The sequence below is a fragment of the Onychomys torridus genome, chromosome 5 (genome assembly GCF_903995425.1).
Source record: "Onychomys torridus chromosome 5, mOncTor1.1, whole genome shotgun sequence".
NCBI lineage: Eukaryota > Metazoa > Chordata > Mammalia > Rodentia > Cricetidae > Onychomys > Onychomys torridus.
Genome location: NC_050447.1, coordinates 64385885 through 64402149, shown reverse-complemented (window position 1 = coordinate 64402149; position 16265 = coordinate 64385885). Strand labels below are relative to the sequence as shown.

At 39.3% G+C, this 16265-nt stretch overlaps 1 non-coding gene across 1 annotated transcript; it reads right to left on the bottom strand.

The window, feature by feature from the left end:
• Nucleotides 1-1583: 1583 nt before the first annotated feature.
• Nucleotides 1584-1717, bottom strand: LOC118584928. The gene has a single exon (XR_004945095.1). It is a non-coding gene; the product is annotated as a small nucleolar RNA SNORA68 (small nucleolar RNA).
• Between the last annotated feature and the right edge of the window lie 14548 nt (nucleotides 1718-16265).

The window sequence follows — 16265 nt, the reverse complement described above, 5'->3', positions numbered from 1 at the left end:
TATATTCTTATTGAAAATACGGTGGTAATGTTTGTAGTTCATTTAGAAAGAAGACAGATAAATTAAAATTCCATTAAAATCACTCAAAATTCTCCTACTACAAACAATGAATTTCCCTCTTTTTTGGAGGTAGGCTGCTAGTTAGAAAGATAGACCCTTCATTCTAGGCCCGAGGCTTCTCTCTTGTAGCTCTTGAGTCTCTCTTGCTCCACACGAACAACAGTTTCTTGTGTCAGAGCCCCAACCTTCTTTTTTTTTTAATTCTTGTAGTCTTTACATAGAGAAAAGCAGGAAATTAACTTTTCTGAGGCTTCTAGTGGTTTCGTTTGCCCTGCCGTCCTTTCTCTCTTCTCTCTTCTGCTAGCATAGGCTAGTTTAGCACACCTTCCCCTTCCTGTTATGTTCTTCTTCTCCCTCCTTCCTTGCTTCCTAGGCATCATGCCTTCTGATCCCACTCTTCCTTTAGAAGAGCCAAATCTACTGAGATACTGAGTGGTCAAGTAGTTCCCACTGAATGCACTCTCCTCACCTCCACCCAACCTAAGGGAACTGCCCCTCTTCCTTCCACGTGGAAATCTAGTCTGTATGATTCAGCCACGCTATTCATAAAACATCACATCATTAAGTGTTGACAAGCCCCCCTTCACTCACTGAACAAATATTTATAGGCCCCCTATTCTGCCAAGCCAAGTCAAGAACGTCCACAGAGGTAATCAAGACCAGTAAGACACAATCTCTAAAATTTTCCTTCCTCTGGCTTGAATAACTTTGCATCCTCAGTACATACCAAAATCTCTGACTCATAGTTCACACTTACTTTGTCAATTCGCTTTTTCAAATTTCCAGTTTTATTCCATGGAGTTACTCAGATTTTTGGAAAATAAAAACATAAATTAGCAGGACAAAGTAATTCATCTATACTGATATTAAGCAGAAATTAACACTGTCCTATTTTAGGTATGTGTAGATTAGACAGTAATACAAACCATCTTAAAATAGGATCATGGGTGGGGGAGATGGCTCAGTTACTGAAGCAATTGCTGCAAAGCCTGAGGACTTGAGTTCTGATCCCCAGTAAGCATGGTAAAAAGTTAGGTTTGACCCCACCAGGGGGAAGCAGAGATGTGTATCACTTGAACCTGCTGGCCAGCCAACCTAGCCAAATCAATGAATTCTAGATTCAGTGAGAATCCTTGTCTCAAAATATAAGATGGAGAGTATCTAAAGAAGGAAAACAAATGTTGACTTCTGGATTACAGTATGGATATGTACACACACACACACACACACACACAGGATCACAGGACATTTGAGCTTTGTTTTCAGACAACCCACAAGACTGACCGTCAGCATTCTGAATGACTTCATCTCCTACTTGAATGAAAGCTTGTGAATGAGGAGACACACATATGCACCACTGACTGGAACAGTCTTGGCCTTGAATTTACTTTTGTGTTTTTCTTAGTATTGCACCAACAGTGAAGTTTAGCTGATGTCTTTCATTTGGAAGCAAGCGCATAAAAGAATACAAAGAGTTGATTCCCCAAAGACAAGGGAACCCCAGGCACCCAGGGTGCTCTCAGGACTGTGGAACCTCCTGCTTCACTCTGGGGGGGCACATCATAGCCCCCTAAAGATGACAGGGCCCCCTTTCTGTGCACATTAATGTTTAAATACCCACTACAGGCAGCGTAAGTTCTTGGGCTGGGAGTGGGGAGCTCACACAGTTGAACAATGGAAGCTGCTTTCAACTTTTGAGTATGTCTCTTTCATAGCCATTAACCTCTCCCTACAGTGATGATGAATTATTACCCCTACTAATACTGATGGCCTATCCTTGGCATGATTAATTAATTTCTTAGTGGAACATAAAAGATTCTAAACAACCTATCATCTGATGGAGTCTACTGGGGTATTAAAAAGATATTATCCTAGGGAGGCAAACACAATACAGTGCCTTAACTTAAAAGAGAAGTGTGCTGTGATCCTTTCTCTTGATACTGGAAAGGCATTTGATAAAACTCAGATCTGTTCATAATGAAAATGTCAAGTGCTCTAGTTCTTTCCTCCCTGACCAGACAAAATCCTGACAGAAGCAACTTAAGAAGGGCAGGTGTGTTGGGCTCATGATTTAAGTGCACAGTGCAGAGTGATGGGGAAGTCATGACCATGGAGCTTGATGCAGCTGGTCATATGTCATGTGCAGTCAGGAAGCAGAGAGAGGTCAATACTAAGCTCACTTCCCTTTCTGCTTTCTATTCTGCCCAGGACCCCAACCTCTGGGACAGTGCTGTCCACATTTAGGGTACATCTTCTCTCTTCATGTAACCCTCTCAGGAAATGTTCTCAGAATTATGTTTCCATGGTGATTCTGAGTCCCATCAAGTTGACAGCCAAAATTAACCACCATATTCACTAAGCTAGGAATAAACGCAAGCCTTCCTGTGGTACTTAAAAGTTAAATACTAGGGCTAAAGAGATAGCTAGGCAGTTAAGAGCACTGGCTTCTCTTCCAGATAACCCAGGCTCAATTCCCAGAGGCCATATGATGGCTCATAATCTCCTGTAACTTTTGCCCCAGGGGGATCCAATGCTTTCTTCTGGCACTTGTAGGGATCAGACACCCATATTGTGCACACACATTCATGCAAGTAAAATACCCAAACACACAAAATAAAAGTGACAAGAATCAGTAAAATATTAGAAATATGTATCTCCATCATAATTTATTTTATTTTTTTAAGCAGTGGGATTGAAGGGTCTTGTGCATGCTTGCCTAGTGCCCTACTACTGGGCTGTAACTTCATCTTTTGTGATACAGATTCCTTTAATTTTCCCCAGGCAGGACTTGAACTATTGATCCTTTTACCTCAGACATAAGTAGCCAGGATTCAAGGCCCAGTCTACTATTCTAATTTAAATTTTGAAATTCAAATTATCAGCTTGCTATAACTATTGGACATTGTTTCACCAATCTTGCCCAACCAATTAAGAAAAAAAAAAAAAGGAAGGCTAAACAGATTTTTATTCCTGTCAATTATCTATCCTAATTAATGTGTCAGATTTTTCATTCACAGAACAATTTTGTGGAATGAGTGGTAATATTATTCTTACTCACGCAAGGTTTCAGAGCTAGGAAAATCCATAGCCAAGATCTGACCTCAGGCGATCTGATGTCAGGTCCCTGTATTTTATTACAGTATTAGCTACTTTTCTGTCCCTGTGATAAAGTACCACTACCAAAAGCAACCTCAGGAAGAAAGGGATTATTTTAGCTTATGGTTCCAGAGGGATAAAATCAATAATCATAGGAGAGGCATGGCAGCAGGAAGTGGTGGCCACAGGAAGCAGGGGGGACACAGGAAATAAGGGGGCACAGGACATGGGAAGTGTGAGTGAGGCTTGGCTCTTAAAGCCAGTACTCAATGACACACTTCCTCTAGTAAGGCTCCACCTCATAAATTTTTCACAACAGCCCCAAACTGTACCATCCACTGGAAATCCAGTGTTCAAATACATGAGCTCACACAGGGGTCATCTCTCATTCCAACCTCCACAGTCCCATCTGATAACTCATAAATATAGGTCCAAAATTAAAAATAAAGATGACTGATAATGATCATAATTCTGAAAGTAGGCTGCCAAGCTTCCTAGCCATTTAGCCTTAAATGTTTAAAAACAAGCAAACAATAGACTGAGAAGCTAGCTTAAATATCACCGCTTTCCCCCTGATTTAAGAAAAATGAAAACAAAAACACCCTTCATTAAAATAAGAAAAATTTTGAGAACCACAGAAGAATATGAGCCCTCTCAATGGCTCCTAATTATGAAATTTAAACAAAGGATGTGCCTGTATTATTTTCTCATTGCATGAGACTTTATAGGTCAGTGAAATCCTTGCTTTTCTTGTGAGAACTACAGTTCGTTTGTGTGCCTTGGGAGCGTAGTAAGTGTCCTGTGCTTTTCCTTCAGCCTCACAAAATTTAAACCGGTCAGTGGGATTGTGAATATGGGAGAAAGGGGACCTTTCCAACAAGAAGACAAAACCACTGGGACACTTTATTACCTACAAAAGGATTCAGACCAGTAAGCATAATAAATATGGGAGTCCTGTGGCAAGCGCTAGCTAGCATCGTAGTGAAGAAAATTTGTATCAAATGTCTAATGTCACTAAATATCAAGAATCATGTCCCCAGCTCCCTCACAAAGATCAGGAATTTAAATGGAAATAAAATCAGGCTGGGAAAGCAAGTCATAGCCAGGTAGTCATGAAATCTGACATAATAGACACAAATTCACTCTACCTATGTTCCTGCTTTGCTTTGCTTTGTTTTATTTTATTGTGGATACATTTTCTCATGCAAAACATTCTGATTACAGTATCTACACCCCCTCCCCTTCTCAATTCCTCCCTGCCTCCCCTCTCATCCAGACCCACACCCTTTGTGTCTCTCAGGAAAAAAATAGGCATCTAAGGAATAATAATAAAATAAAATAGGATATGATAAGATAAAACAGAAACAAATTGGAATAGGGCAAAGCAAACAAACAGAAGAGACAAAGATAAAACACAAGAAACACAAATAGATGGAAAGACACACATTTTCACACACAGGAGTCCTATAAAAACACAAAATCAGAAGCCATAATATGTACACAAAAGATCTGGAGCATTAAAAAACAAACAAACAACAGCAACAACAACAAAAAACCTGCCACAACATTATGAGACAAACAGCCTACAAAAGAAGCTGTTGAGTTTGTTTTGTGTTGGTCATCTACTGCTGGGCTTAGGGCTGCTGTGGAATAATCTGTTTATATGCTATGAAGATGTGTCACTCTGATTGGTCTAATAAAGAGCTGAATGGCCAATAACTAGGCTGGATTTCTTTCTTTTTTTATTTAAGAAAACATTTTATTCATTTTACATACCAACCACATATCCCCCTCTTCTGCTCCCTCAGTCTCCCCCCCACCACCACCCATCCCTTCCTCCAAAAGGGTAGGGGCTCTCATGGAGAGTTAGCAAAGCCTGGTACATTCAGTTGAGGCAGGACCAAGCCCCTCCCCACTGCATCAAGGCTGAGCAAGGCATCTCACCATAGGTAATGGGCTCCGGAAAACCAGCTCAAGCACAAGGATAGATCCTGATCACACTGCCAGGGGCCCCTCAAACAGACCAAACTACACAACTGTCTCCCACATGCTGAGGGTCTAGTCTGGTCACATGCAGGTTCCGCAGCTGTCAGTCCAAAGTTCGTGAGTTCATACAAGCTAAGTTCAGTTGTCTCTGTAGATTTTCCCACCATGATCTTGACTACCACCACCACCCCTTGCTCATATAATCCCTCTTTCAACTGGACCCCTGGAGCTCGGCCTGGTGCTTGGCTGTGGATCTCTGCATCTGCTTCCATCAGTTACTAGATGAAAGCACTATGATGACTGTTAGGGTATTTGCCAATCTGTTTACTGAGTTCAGGCACTCTCTCCACTATTTCTAGTAGTCTGAGCTGAAGTCATCCTTGTGGATCCCTGGGAATTTCCCTAGCACCAGGTTTCTCCCTAACCCCATAATGTCTCCCTCTATCAAGATATCTCTTTCATTGATCTCCTACTCTGTCCCTCTGCCAGCTCTACCATCCTGCTAAGCAGGATTTTCAGGCATAGAAGACACTGAGAAAAAGAAAGACATCAAAAGATGCAGAGCAAGCAAGATGGAGAATATGGACATGAGGTAATAAAGCCACAAGGTGGAAAGTAAATTAATAGAAATGGGTTAATTTAAGCTATAAGAGCTAGTTAGAAACAAGCCTAAGCTACTGGCTGAGCTTTCATGATTAATATTGTTTCCATATCATTATTTGTGAGCTGGCTGGTGGGACAGGGAAGACTTGTTCATATGGCCTATCCTTAAGAGTAGTTTGTTTCCCTAGAGAGACTCCCTTGGAGAAAACCAAGTTTTGATTTACAAAGTGTTATCAGTTGAAGACAGCATCTGGATTAGGGATGGTGGTATATACCCACTTCTTTCAGCTCTAGGACCCCATCTCGTGCAGAACTGTGTGGTCCCTATACATGCTACCACAGTCTGCTAGTTCATATATGCATTGGTCCTGTTGTGTTGAGAAGGGTTAGCTTCCTTTGAGTTCTCCATCCCCTCTGGCTCTTACCTCTTTTGGCTTCCTCCTCCACAGAGTTCCCTAAGCCCTGAGAAGAGAGATTTGATGGAGATATCCCTTTTAAGGCTGAGTGTCCTTAGGTCTCTCACTCTGCACATTGTCTGGCTGTGGGTCTCTGTATTTGTTCCCTTCTGCTGCAGGAGGAAGTTTCTCTGATGATGACAAGTAAGATACTGATTTATGAGTATAGAAAAATGCCATTAGGAGTCCTTTTATTGCTATGTTTCTTTAGCAGAACAGTGGTATTTGGCTTTTCCCAGCTCTCTAGCCCATATAGTTTCAGTCTTGGCCATCTGAGAAGTATGGGGTTTGAGTTTCATCTCATGGAGTGGGCCTTAACTCAAATCAGATATTGGTTGGTCAGCCACACAAGTTTTGTGCAGCTTTTGCACCAGCATATCTCCTAGGCAGATAATCATTGTAGGTGGAAGGGTTTGCAGTTGGGTTAGTGTCTGCCTTTCTCCTTAGATCGTGTGCAAAGTAATTTCCAGTACTATGAACATTAGTCAGTAGGAGTGAAGGTTCTAGGTAGACACCAGCTCAACTTCACCATGCTCAATGAGTTGGATAGGTGTTGTCTTTAGCAAAAGAGCTGTGCCACCAGTTTGTGGAAAGCAACCAATAGCCTTGGTAATAGCCTTGATAGTTTGGGAGTTCCTATGGGACCCCTTTCGCAAAGAACCCCATTATATGTAACCCATTGCTGGTACTGAAATCTTCGTTTGGTGATGAGAGATGTTCAGATGGGGCTCTGTTTCCCCTGTTATTTGGTGATTCCATTTAGGTTGCCTTCATGTATATATGTGCTTTATGAAGCTTCTCCTGTATTAAGTTTCCATAAAACCTCTCAAATGGCCCTTACTTTTAACGCATATTTCTTCCTCATCCTCCCCTTCTTTTCCTCTCCCCATTTTATCCTCCCCCCCCCATGTATACATGACTATTGATTCTATTTTCCCTTCCTAGGGAGATCTAACACTCCCCACTAGTCCCTTACTCTATACCTAACCTTTGTCGTTATATAGACTATAGCTTATGACTAACCTAACAGCTAACATTCACATATAAGTGAACACATACCATATTTGTCTTTTTGCATCTGGCTTGCTTCACACAAGATGATTTTTTCTAGTTCCATTCATTTACCTGTGAATTTCACCATATCATTTTTTAAACAACTGAGTAATATTCCATTCTGTTGAAGGGCATCTAGGTTGTTTCCAATTTTTGGTTATTATTAATAGAGCAGCAATGAACATGATTGAACAAGAGTCTCTGTAGTAGGATAAATTATCCTTTGGGTATATGCCCAAGAGTGGTATAGCTGGATCTCGAGGTAGATCAATTCCCATTTTCCTGAGAGACCATCACATTGATTTTCATAGTGACTGTATAAGTTTGCACTCCCACCATTTTTGGATGAGTGTTCCCCTTACTCCACATCCTCACCAGCATGAGCTGTCATTTGTTTTATTGACCTTAGCCATTCTGACTGGTGTAAGAGGAAATCTCAAAGTAGTTTTCATTTGCATTTCCCTGATGGCCAAGGATGTATAACATTTCCTTAAGTGTTTCTCAACCATTTGTTTACCAATTTTGAGAACTCTCTGAGTATATCTGTACCATACTTTTTAATTGGGTTATTTATTTTCTTGATATCCAATTTTTTAATCCTTTACATGTTTTGGATATTAGCCCTCTATCAGATATGCAGTTAGTAAAAATATTTTTCCCATTATGTAGCCTACCATTTTGTCTGAATGATAGTGTCCTTTGCCATTCAGAAGCTTCTGAGTTTCATGAGAAGCTAATTGTTTATTTAATAAATAGAAGTCCTATTTCTTATTTGTTGATCAAATCCTGTGCTTTCAATGTTCTGTTAAGAGAGGGTTTATTTTCTGTGCCGATGCATTCAAGGCTATTCCCCACATCCTCTTCCAGTTACTTCAGTCTATCTGATTTTACATTGAGATATTTGATCTATTTGGAGTTGAATTCTGTGCAGGATGATAAATATGGATCTATTTGCATTCTTCTACATGAAGCCATCCAGTTTGACTAGGACCATTTGTTGAAGATGCTGCCTTTTTTTCTTGTGTGTAATTCTGGCTTCTTTATCAAAATCAGGTATCCAGCTGGGCATTGTTGGCACATGCCTTTAATCCCAGCATTCCAGGGACAGAGCCAGGTGGATCTCTGTGAGTTTGAGGCCAGCCTGGTCTACAGAGCAAGATCCAAGACAGGCAACAAAACTACACAGAGAAACCCTGTCTCAAAAAATCAAAACAAAACAAAAAATTCAGGTATCCATTCAAGAGTGGATTTATGCCTAGGTCTGTAGTTAGAATTTCCTGCCTGGCCCAGTCAGGACAAATCTCTCTTACCCGCCAGTCCCACAGTCGCTCAGACCCAACCAAGAAAGCACACAGAAACTTACATTGTTTAGAAACTGTATGGCTATGGCAGGCTTCTTGTTATCTACTTCTTTTATCTTAAATTAACTCATTTCTGTTAGTCTATACTTTGCCACATGGCTCGTGGCTTACCAGTGTCTTTACATGTTGCTTCTCATGGCGGCGGCTGGCGGAGTCTCCCTCCAGTCTTCTACTTCCCAGAATTCTCTACTGTCTTGTCCCGCCTATAATTCCTGCCTGGCCACTGGCCAATCAGAACTTTATTTACACAGAGCGATGCTGTTGATTTCATTTATTGACTTTGTTGTACCAATATCATGCTGTTTTTATTACTTTAGCCCTGTAACACAATTTTAGTTCAGGGATGGTGATACCTTCAACAGTTATTTTATTATTTGAGATTGTTTTAGTTATCCTGGGGTTTTTTGTTTGTTTGTTTGTTTTAATATGAAGTTGAAAATTGTTCTTTCAAGATCTGTGAAGAATTGTATTGGAATTTTGGTTGAATCTGTAGAGTGCCTTTGGTAAGATGACTAGTTTTACTATGTCTAATTTTACTGGTCCATGAGTATGGGAGACCATTCCCTCTTTTGATATTACCTTCAGTTTTTTTTCTCCAATGTCACACAAATCTTTCACTTGCTTGGTTAAAGTTATCCCAAGATGTTTTATATTATTTGAGTCTATTGGGAAATACAATGTTTCCTTAATTTCTTTCTCAGTCCATTTCTCATTCATGTATATAAGGGCACTGATTTTTGTCAGTTCATTTTGTATCTTGCTAATTTGCTGTAAGTGATCATTAGCTGTAGGATTTCCCTGGTGGAATTCTTAGGGTCACTTATATATAGTATCATACCATCTTCATATAAAGATACTTTGACTTCTTCCTTTCTAATTTGTGTCCACTTGATCTCTTTCAGGTATCTTATTGCTCTAGCTAGAACTTAAGTACTATATTGATTAAGTATGGAGAGAGTGGAAAACTTTGTCTTACTCCTGATTTTAGTGGAAATGCTTTGATTATCTCTCCATTTAAACTGATGTTGTCTATGGGCTTGCTGTAAACTACCTTTATTATATTTAAGTATGTCCCTTGTATCCCTAATCTCTCCAGACTTTTATCATGAAAATGGTGTTGAATTTTGTCAAAAGCCTTTCCCTCATCTAATGAGATAATCATGTGGTTTTTGTCTTCCAGTCTTTTTATATTGTGAATTACATTTATCAATTTATGTGTTTTGAACCATCCCTGCATGTCTGGAATGAAGCCTACTTGATCATGGTGGATGATTTTTTAAAACATGTTCTTGGATTTGGTTTGCAAGTATCTTATTGAAAATTTTTGCATTTATGTTCATGAGGGAAATCAATCTGTAATTCTCTTTGTTGGGTCTTTATGTGGTTTGGGGTATTAGGGTAACTGTGGCTTCATAAAGAGTTGTGTAATGTTCCTTATGTTTATATGTTTTGGAATAATTTGAGAAGAAGATGCATTCTTTGAAAGTCTAGTAGAATTTTATGCTAATACCATTTGGGCCTGGTATGTTTGGTTGGTATATTTTTAATTATTGTTTCTGTTTCACTAGAGGTTATAGGTCTGTTTAAATTTCTTATCTTGTCTTGATTTAACTTTAGTAGGTGGTATATATTGAAAAATTTATCCACTTCTTTTATATTTTCCAATTTGGTGGAGTACAGGTTTTTAAAGTATGTCCTTATGATTCTTTAGATTTCTTTGGTGTCTTCTGTTATGTCTCCCTTTTCATCTACAATTTTGTTCATTTGGATTGTCTCCCTCTGACTTTTAGTTATTTGGATAAGGGTTTGTCAATCTTATTAATTTTCTCAACAAATCAACTGTATTGTTTTGTTGTTGTTGTTTCTATTTTATTGATTTCAGCCCTGGGTTTGTTTTTTTCTTGCCATATACTCCCTTTGCATGTTATTTCTTCTTTCTTGTCTAGAGCTTTCATGTGTGCTGTTAAGTTATTAATATGAGATATCACCAATGTTTTAAAGGAGGCAATTTGTGATATGAATATGCCTGTTAAAACAGCCTTCATTGTGTCCCATCAGTTTGGGTATGTCGTATTTTCATTTTCATTCAATTCTAGAAAATTTCTTAATATCTGTTTTGACCCCTTTTCATTCAGTAGAGAACTGTTCTGTGTCTGTGAGTTTGCAAACTTTCTCCTCTTTCTCTTGTTGTTGATATACAGCTTTCACATGTGGTGGTCTGACAGGATGCAAGATGCTATATCAGTTTTCTTGTATCTGTTGAGACTTGATTTGTGTCTGAGTATGTGGTCAGTTTGGGAGAAAGTTCCATGAGGTGCTGAGAAGAAGTTATATTCTTTTGAGTTTGGGGTGAAACATTCTGGAAATAACAGTTAGGTCTGTTTGGTTTATGATGTCAGTTAGCTCCAGCATTTCTTTGTCTGAATGACCTGTCTGTTAGCAAGAATTAAATATTGAAGTCACCCACCACCACTGTGTGAAGGTCAATACATGATTTAATCTGTAACAGTCTTTCTTTTATGAACTTGGGTGTCTTTGTGTTTGACTCATAGATGTTAAAAATTAGTGTCCTCTTGGAGGATTTTTGCTTTGATGAATATGTAGCATCCTTCTCTATCTCTTAGGATTAGTTTTGGTTTGAAGTCAATTTTGTCAGATACTAAAATGACTACACTGTCTTGTATCTAAGTCCATTTGCTTAGACTATCTTTTTCTATTCTTTTACCCTGTATCCATCACCACACAAAAAGCCCCACATACTGGCACATGCCTGTATTCCTAACCTTAAGGAGACAGGGGCAAGAGAACCATTGGACCTTTCTGGCCAGCCTATCTAGCCCACTTTGTAAGATCCGGGTTCATTGAGAGCCCCTATTTTAAAAAGATTTTGTAAAATAAATAAATAAATAAAGTAGAGTGATAATGAGAAAGACACCCAATATCAACCTCTGGCCTCTTTACTATGTACAAATACACACACACACACACACACACACACACACCATGCATATACATATACATACATATACATACATTATGTATACATATGTATACATGCATATAATTTGTTAATTTCCCAAATTATAAAGTCAAGGATATAACTTACATCTTTGTTTGTCTCGTGGAGAAATTGCCAATTACTTTTTGTTTTATCATATCAAACTTTTATGCTAGATTTGGTCATGAAATTCAAGAAATATCTACTTATCCAGGGCATGGTGGCACCCTCTTATAATCCCAGAACTTGGGAGGCAAACAGAAGTTCATAAGTATGAGATCAAGCCTGGACTACATAGCAAGACTATGTCTCAAACAGAAGCAAGCATGGTGATTCATGCATGTAACCCCAGCATTTAGAACACAGGAGTTGGAAGATTACCGTGAGTTTGAAGACAGCCTTGGCTACATAAGATTGACAGACTAGCCTGGACTACAGAGTGATATTCTATTTCAAAAAAGAAGAAAAAGATATTGTAACCAAGCATCCATGACCTTCGGCTAGATCTACAGTCTCATCTTTTAAAATAGGACTTCACCAATTTGAAGTCAGTGACGGCTAAGATAGGAAGTTACTGAGAATTTCTCAGTGCCACTCAAGGATAAAATGGCTCACCAATTAAGTTAATAGTGCCAATGAGATCGCAAGGACCAGCTGCTGACATGTGCATTAGGACCTACAGCCATCAATTAGGTGCATGTTAGATACTTTAAATGGATCCTGTGGCAGTCTTGGGCAGATGTGAGAATGAACAATTCCAGCAGCTCTGCTTGGTAGCCAAGTGACCTTGGGCCATGTACTTCACCTTACTAAGCCCTAGTTTTCTCAAAAGTCAAAATGAAAATGTGTCCAAAGAACTCCTATAGCAAAACTGGATGGATCTTGAGTTTCCATGAAACATCACTGTCTTTCTGCTTCTTCAAATTCCACTTATTCCAAAAGATCCAAAGAATTCCTCCACTCAGCAGAGAGGTATTTGCTTAGTCCAAAATAGGGAATTCTGCCTGAAATAATGAAAACTGTTCCTTTCCAAATTCCCTGTTTTGCAGAGTGACTGTGAAGTTGGTAAAATGTGGTTTTATTTTGAAAGTGAAATGATGATATCTAAAAATATGACATTGTATTTGGGTTAAGAGGTGAATCAGTGAGTAAAGCACTGTCTATGTAAGACTGAGGACCTGAGTTCAGATCCCCAGAACCCAGTAAAAACCAGGTATATGACAGCCACATCTCAGGGACTTCCTGGCCAGCCAGTCTAGCCAAAATGGTAAGCTCCAGGGTCAGTACAAGTAATAATAAATAATAATGATGATGATAATAACAATAATAATAATAACAAAGTGGAAAAGGAATTGAAGAAGATAATCAACATCAACCTCTAGGTTTTACACATACACACAAAGGATGAAAGTTTTATTTCTTCCTTCTAATGTGAGTTTCCCATAAGCATTTTTTTTTAAATTGTCCCTACGTAGCTTTTAGAAAGAAGAGAAAAATTACCTGATCTTTATTAGAAATATATTTCAGAATATACAACCTTAGGAAAAGTATACCTTTGTTACTTTCACACACACACACACACACACACACACACAGAGAGAGAGAGAGAGAGAGAGAGAGAGAGAGAGAGAGAGAGAGAGAGATGGTCTCTGCATAAAGCCAGCTCAAAACCAAGTGCATAAACCCTAAGAGATGTGTGCTAAGCTCTGGATACCAACTAGCGAGCTGTGAAGAACAGAACCAACTGTGCCCTGGGGGCCTGCCTCAGACACCACATTAATGATTCCTGCATACACAAATTCATTACTTGTTTAATTAAGTTAAATCAAGAATTGAATTTGTTTAATCATTAATTAAGAAACAAGTAGAGCTGTGCTGAAATTTAGCACCTCAGGAAAAAAACAAGGAAAGAAAATAATTACAACGTTTTTGTACCCTGTATCCATCCAGTAGTTTATGGCTCTACCCTCCCAGGACTACACACACACACACACTCACACACACACACACACACACACACACTCACGGGGGGGGGGAGGATAAAGATAGAAAGGGGGAGATGTAAGATAGATGGATGATAGGTAGATAGATAGATAGATGATAGGTAGATAGATAGATAGATAGATAGATAGATAGATAGATAGATAGATAGATAGATAAAGACAGATAGACAAATAGATAATTGATAGATAGACAAACAGACAGACAGATATTCAAACTTGTTGCTATTTTTGAAATAAAAATGGAAGTCATTTGTTTACACGTCAGAAATTTGACTTTTGTTCATTCTAAAGATGACATTTTCCTTACTTTAAAAGAAAAGTAGGACCTAGAAGGTGTTTCTTCAGTATAGTGTCTCCTGTGCAAACAGGGGACCTATATTTGAATCTCCAGAGCATACATAAAAAGCCAGGGAAAGAGATGCACTACTGTAACCCAGGGGTGTGGAGGCAGAAGAACGCCAGGAGCTTGCTGGACAGCCTAGCTGAATCTGTGAATTCTAGGTTCAGTGAGAGATCCTGTCAAAATATAAAAGTGAAGAGGAAGAAAGACACTCAAAGTTGACTCTGGGTTTCCACATGCTTGCTGGAAGGTATACATGCACACAAAATACCACAGACAAAGAGAGAGAAATAACGCTGACCTTTTTTATCCCTAGAGAGTTAATATGGAGTGGAGATATTAAATTTCAATCCCAACTAGGTTCTCAAGGAAACTACCCATCATGTCAAATCCTTCAGGAGTGACACAGAGGATGTAGCTAGTAGTCTAGCCTTGCCTCTTATCCCAATATTCGGAATAAAACAGGGAGCTGCATTTATTCAATGTCTGTGACAAAATTTTCTCTAAGCGGCTACTGTCAAATGGGAAACATCACCTTAAGTTCCAGGGCTCACAAGGAGGTAAGAATATAGTCATTTTTCCCTGAGAATATAAGCAGAACCCCCCCCCCCCAGATGTGATATTGGGCATGGCTTGAGTTCTTCCCCTGAGCAATGGGCTCACGGTTTGACATGCTTTACTGGTGTACTCAGGCATTTGGTTCTGGTTGCTACTATTCGTCAACCTTCTCCTTCATGGAATCTATCACAGGTATTTCCCTTCAAACTGGATGGGAATTCCGGCATGCTTGATTTAGGGTTTTGTGTTATAGAGTGGGGAGGGGGTGAGTTTCATTTGATGACATGATTCAAGAATGTGCAGCTGAGAATCCCTGCATTGGCATAATTGTCCATGTCCTGGACTCGTTGTCATAGCAACAAGCATCCAAATTATTGACCTGATTTTTTCCTTCAGGCTCTTCAGTGTACAGAACTGTGAAGTGAGGGAAACACTTCCCCCCAGTTGCTCCCAGCAAACATGGGTAAGTTTTCCTGAAAGTTGATTTTCAAAACTGCTATCCTCCAAGAGATAGCCTGGTGGGTTAGTCAGAATATATATATTCAAACTACATGTAACCCTATTATGCTGTATCTGTCTTAGAAAATTGAAATCTTTGTGGACTGAAGTAAATGTGAAAACTTGGTGTAAAAAGAAGTTGCAGATAGAAAAAGGGCATAATTTACTGAATGGGAATGGAGTACAGGCAGAGTAGATTCCTTTGAGTGATCCAGAAAAATATGAACATTTTAGTGCCATCTATAAAACACATGTATAGATTATCAGTACAGTTAAACATATAGACCTCTAAATCAGTATCTAATTTTAATGAGCATGATTTGAGTTTATTGTTAATTCTTCCTGTCCAGTACAACCTACAGATCTGTGTGCATTTGCACATTTGGTATAGTTATAAAGAAACAATCAACAAACAGCTTCTCCTACAGAGAGTCAAAGGACTCTGGTGGCTGGAACTTGGCCCAACAGCAAGGCCTTTGGAGAGAAGCATACAGCACAAGGAAAAGGCAGGATGGCTCACACCTGCAAGCTCAACACTCCAGAGGATGAGGCAACCCGGACCACACAGTGAATCCAGGCTAGCCTGGACTATAGAGTGAACACTGCCCTACCACCACCACCACCCCAAAATCCACAAAATGCAGCAAAATGCTACAGAAGGGTCAGCCTCATAACTAGAGAACTGAGGAGAGTGGTTTGGGATGAAGGTGGGCAGAAGGGGAAGTGGAGGCAGGAGGATCTGCAGTCTAGGGTCATTCTCAGCTACATAGTGAGTTTGAGGCCAGCCTGGGCTATATGAGACCTTGTGTAAATATTAATATACATATGAAGTTTGACAACCAAGAAGGTAATGTGTTGATGGAAAATTCATAGGAAATTATCAATCAACCATTTCAAATGCTGGCCTACAGCATGAGATATATTTTCAAATAATCTGGTATTAGAGAATCTCCAGTTTAGATAGCTTATATTGCAGATGTCAATAGGTCACATGAAAAAACTAACAAGTAATTAGATCTAACAATAAGTGCCACAGCACACCATTTTCTGATATCCTCTAGGAAGAGTGTAGAGATGCATATTTAGTTTTATCAACCCCAAATGTCATGCCAAATAATCCTTGTCTGTGGCCCCACTTAGCTTTAATTGGCAATTTGACAGATCCTAGAGTTATCTGAGAAACGAGTCTGAGTTGAGTGGTTGCCCAGCTCATACTGGCCTGTAGGTGTGTCAATGGGAGATACTCTTACTTGG